General features: G+C 32.3%; 1 protein-coding gene across 1 annotated transcript in view; it reads right to left on the reverse strand.

The window, feature by feature from the left end:
- LOC127718263 (uncharacterized) overlaps positions 1–5,599 on the reverse strand; it is a 29,111-nt gene extending 23,512 nt beyond the window's left edge. The window contains exon 1 of the mRNA XM_052224267.1: positions 5,504–5,599. The gene's annotated coding sequence lies outside the window, so the exon portion shown is untranslated. The remainder of the gene's footprint in view (positions 1–5,503) is intronic.
- Positions 5,600–6,000: the final 401 nt, after the last annotated feature.

Consider the following 6,000-nt stretch of genomic DNA (forward strand, 5'->3'; position numbering starts at 1 on the left):
AATATTTTTGTGTTTTTTTAATATTATCCTTTCCCCTTTCAGAGTGAAGATAAGCAACATATTAGACACCTTTCGTTAATATCATAACGTTAGATCGTGCTGTTATAACCATGTATGCGATAGAAAATGCATGTATGGTAGACCATTAGAAGACCCAAATGTTGCAAAGGACCTCTATGACACATATGTTATTGTCCCTGCAGTTAAAGCCCCAAACAGCATCGTTTTGTATATAATTTACATTACATTAATTGTTTGATAAATGAATTAGGTATTGACAATGTACTTGGAAACTTAACATATACACTCATGACACTTGCCAAGGAGGAAATCCTGGATAATTATAGATCTGTTCTATATTCCTTTGCAATTTCAACCAATATGAAGAATTGGATCTTCCTTCACTGTATTGGATACCTTACGAATTACATAAGTGTCCTTACAAACAATGTCATATTGCTGGGTCTTTTAAGTGTTCCCCGAAACCTCTTTCTGAACCACTAACATAAATTCCTTGAGCAATCAAACGACAAGTACTGAATAACAGACTCCTGACTTGGGACAGGCACACGCATGTTGCGAGTGCCTTATTCTTTCCTAAACTGGGACAGTGGTTGAACAGCACAACATATGAACAAATTATGAAAATCAGTTAAAATACGTTTTTCTGAGGTCAGAGGTGAGGTAGTAGTATATCGTCTTTTTAAAATAAACGCAGTTGCATTAATCCAAAAAACAAGTACATCTAAGACAAAATGAATAGAAAGTGATAAATCATTTTGCATTATGTTTTTATAGACAATATAATACAAATGAATCTTTACATGCAAACAAAAATTTACTGTGCAACCATGCTTTTTATCTTTTCTTTCTCATATGTATTCAATTTAAACATTTGTATGTTATGCTTTCAAATAACAAACTTCTTATTCTACCGCTAATTTTCTTTTTCCATTCAATGAGCATTTGTCTTGAGTATTCTTAGATGCCACATGAACTTGGAAAAGTGAGGCGAAAAATGAACATTCAAACTCAAAAGTCGAAACAAAACCGACAATACCAATGGCAAAAACATAAAACAACCAAATGACCAACTACAGTATACGAAACACAACATAGACAATAAAAACTGAACAAAACACGACGCCAGCTAAAAGCCGAGGATTATCTCAGGTACTCCCACAATAAAGATCAATCCAGCAAAGTTATCAAGAAGAACGACTGACATTATCACATAAAAAACTACTGTAGTCACCATTGCTTACTAATGGATCTTATAAAGTCCACTTTTAAAAACTCACAAGTACCTTCCAAACTATGCTTAAGACGCGGAAAAGGGTTTGCTCATTGTTCAAGGTATTACGGTGACAAATAGGTGTTTATATTTTCGTCATTTGGTCTCCTCTCGATAGTCGTCTCATAGGCAATCACACATCATCTCCTTATTTTATATTTAGGTGGTTGATACAAGATGTGTTTTAAAATTTGAGTATACATATCAAGAAATTCCAGGGCCCTCGTGATACCAAATTTCACTCTAATCCGAGTGTGTGTTTCTGAATCTGAAAAACTGTGGTTAATGTCATTGTTCGTACCCCGATATAAAAACAACGTTATTTGTTGAATTTTCTTAGGTTAGTACGTTTTATACCAATGCAATTATTTTGGTCTATACTTTTGAAAACATTACACAGAATGTTTTCATATGTTTCCGATTGTTTTTCATTCATTCCAAAATGTTGCTGAAAAGAAATAACCGAAAGACAAACATTCGTGTATTTTTTAGCTGAGCGATAGATTGGTAAGTTGTTTGACAATCACTGGCAGTCATTTTTATCTTATTCCGGATCAAAATAAATTAAACAGTAAAAAGTTGAACATGGTATACAAGAGGGTCAATAAACATTCGATACAAGTCCAATTTTTCATACGACAAATATCTCGGTGAGCAGGTGTTCATATTTGAAATCTATCATTACTGATTGCAAGGGGAATAATAAAACTTACTCGAGTATTTGGGTCTGTATGTGGGACATGTGCCACAGTATTTTCCTGTTTGGCGTTTCCTACGGCAACAATAGATTCCTACTCCTGTGAGAACACACATCCCAACAATGCCACCTGTTATTCCACCAATCAAGCCATCTAAATGAGATGTAAATCATATTTGAACTTAGTCTGAACAGTTAATGACATTGTAGTGACACAAAGCCATCGACACCATTACTTATGTCAGAACATATCTATTCTTTACTAACATTACTATTATTATTATTATTATTATTATTTTTACTATTATTATTATTATTATTACACATCATCTACAGTTTCTGTATGAATTCATGTCTTTTACATTGGTTATTTACACATGACATTTAAAACAAATATATTCTGCTGTTAAGGACTCTATGTTGACCTCTAGTTGTTATTTGTGTGCATGGGTAGCTGTATCATTGACGTATAGTCTTACTTTTTCTTTTTCTTTAAATAATCAAAGTACATGTATATAGCAGAAATAAAAGTACTCACAATTATAGTCCCATTTCGTCTCAATTTGAAACTCAAAAATGTCATTTAGTTTGTCTAGAATTACTTCCTGCGGTTTTTTGTCGTCATATCTGTTATAGCCATTTTTATCACTTTGTGATTTTTGCAGCTCAAATGAAACATGACTAGCATCGTCTAAACATTGTGAAAACATTCTGTTATTGCCATTTAACATGTATGAGTTTCCTGAACAGCCATCTCCTGATATCTTAAAAGAAGGAAAAGGGTAACCGACCGTGTTTTTAATAGAAGAAGGCCTCATTACAGTAGACAACAATTATTAAAATACATATATTTGTGAACCATAAATCGTAATTTTATTTGTTATCTGATTAAATCGTTACAAATGCGCATTGTCATTTTCAATTTTTATTGTTATTTTATAGGGATTTCTGAAGAAAGATAGTCGGTAAGATAAATTCGTTACACAGTGTGCAAGTGACCTAATACGACATATACGGGTCAATAAATGTCATATGGGGATTCGAGCCTCGCTTTCATATGAAATATCATGACCCTGTAGATATCAGACAGCACCTTTGTAACTAATTTTATAGCCGTTCATTTCAAATGACTTTTGTGACATTATTACGCACTGCTTTAAAGATTCAAAATAATTTTTCATCGATATACTATTTTTAAGTTATAGTACTTTTCCTATAATCGCCATAACAATTCCACATTCTTGTCTGTCAAAGTGAAATTGCATTAAAAATGCAGGCAGTAAATTCTGAATTTACAGTATTCAGATATTTCAGCACATGTCATTAACAATCTGAACAGTACATGTACATGCTGGTCAACTGTTGCTTTCTACCTGTAGATAGCATTACATAAACATTACCCTAAATGTGACTGAATATCGCTAGGTTTAATTAAATGTCTTTAAAAGATAGAATATTGGTCATAACGGAGAATAAAAATATCAGTACTCGTAAATGGTCTTACAATTAAAACACAGTTGATGGGTCATGTAATGATGGATTGATCGATTGTTAAACGCCACTTTCAGCACTGTTGTGCTATTTTGTGGCGGTAAGTTTTCATTGGTGGAGGAAATCGGAGTGCCCAGAGAGAACCGCCGACCTTTGGTAAGAAAACTGACAATCCTTGTCAATAAAGATTGGAGTCGAGAGCGCCTGTAACGTACGTGATTCGAACTCAAACCCCAGTGTTGACAGGCTAGTGATACAAGTGGTACTTAGAACAATTGACAAACGAGGTCCCTTGTGAAGTACTATTAATCGATATGACTAACTGCTTCACTACTATACGATTGACTTATATTATGTATTGTAATGCCTGTTTTCAAATCAACCATTTTCATTAATTTTTAATGATTTTAATAACTGATAAGTTGTATGTCTGTATCATTTAACCCATATCTTACTTTTCATCTATACTAAATATTCTCTTTTGAACAAATCTAATTTAAGTATGCTGCGATTAGCTCTTATTGCAATCAATGCATACTTTCAATTTGTTTCAATCAACTTATACTTCATGTGCACATAACACATTACTACAATTCGGAAAAGGCTAAACAGTACAACAGAATCCAGCTGAGTTTGAGAAATGTATAAAAAACATGTGAGGATATTCTAGTTTTTGATAATTTTTCATTTCTAGTTTGACATTTCTTACTGCCAACTTGACATTCTGAGTTGCAACTTGGAAGTGATACATGTATATACCGATTTGGCAGTGAGCCATGTCAAGTTGAAACTCAGAAATGTTAAGTGGAAATTCAGAAATGTTAACTTAAAAATGAGAAATGTAAACATGGAACATTTGAATGAGAAAATTTACCAGTAGAATGTCACTACCGATGTTTGGTAGTAATGTGTATTTTAATACGTAGATAAAATTTTTTAATCTTGTGACATAGATAAAGGTATTTTACAATCAGCAAAAACATTTATAAGGGGACTGATGATATCCCATCTTGCAAACAATTAGTTCACATACGGAAACATTGAATTCAAATAACGTTTCAATTATTTGAATAATAAAAGCTAAAATAGACCAAAAGATTGTGTTTTGTCGTTTAAATAAAAATCTTTTTTGTGCATGTATTTAACAGTTTTCGTTTCCAAACGCTCACTTCATAACCCACGTGGGTTTGATTAACAAAAAGGACAAAAATAAACTGAAAAACTTTAAAAAATTGAAACAAAATAGTTAATCATTTTTCCATAATTTTCAAAAGTTGAACACGAATAAGTAGCACAGTATGAGATATAGTTATATTCATGTTGTGTGGTTGGAAGTCTAGAAGACTAAGATTTGGACGACTAATAGTTTATTCAGATCTTTATGTGATGTCAAATAAGTGTATTGATATGAAACGATACAGGTAAACAATGGGAGAATTTCACACAAGATAACTCAGCCTCGCATTCAACTGTCTGGTATATTTTATCTTTACCTGTATTACTCTGTACAAGTCATCAATATATACTTATCAGTTTCTTATAACCACGATGAATACGAAAGTTCAGACAATAATACATCTAGTGTGAAACCATTACAACCGCCTAACCTTTTTGCGGAAGTGTCTGAGGATAGATAGAACAAATAAGCGAACAAATATTTTCAATACATTCATATCACAAATTTCATGTCCCTTTTTCTGCTACTATCATGCAATGTATGAAAAAAACACTGACATTTGATAGCTTATTTTCGATGCTTTTAATCAAATCTTTTTAAAATGTTGTTTCACTGTTTTAATTTCAATTATTTCACGTCTGCTTTCTTATGACTCGTGACTATACAAACTATTAAAACGTTACCATCTGTGTTGTGCCACGATTATTGACAGTAATATTTTTAGTAATAGCCTTCATTCATTCATTTCTTTTATATTTTCCGGCGTAACTAGGTAATACTTATTTTCCCTTTTTTACACTTGCTTGTTATGCGGAATGATCTTTCATAGTAACAACATAATAACCTTATTCAGATGTTATTAATGCATCCTTCCTACTTGTCAACTAGAAGGCCATTTTGGTTTACTTTCACATTTGTGTACACATGTACTATTCTTAGCGTGTATTGATTGACTTGATCCTGCAAACGTTTTCCCAAAATATAGTCAGTTTCAAATTAGAGCCCCGAGTGAACGGCTGATTTTGACAGTTTACAGTATTTTGTTATTCAGGTATTTTTGCACACACTGCAAGTTATTTAACATACATTGCAACTTATCTATATTAATTAAGAACTGTAATTAATGATATTAGCTTTTAATAAAGCTGCTTTTATTTATCTAAACAAATCTTGTTTCTAGTTTCACAAAGTTTGGACTTTCAAAACAGTTTAATACTGTGACTTTTAGAAAAGTTATTTGCATAATATCTGCCAACCATTTATAGTATCGGTTGGCGCTTCAATCCTGAATAATCATACGGTATATACTTTATTAATTAGGATACGCTCCGTTCACAAAAA

Source organism: Mytilus californianus, unplaced genomic scaffold (genome assembly GCF_021869535.1).
Source record: "Mytilus californianus isolate M0D057914Y unplaced genomic scaffold, xbMytCali1.0.p SCAF_10, whole genome shotgun sequence".
Lineage (NCBI taxonomy): Eukaryota > Metazoa > Mollusca > Bivalvia > Mytilida > Mytilidae > Mytilus > Mytilus californianus.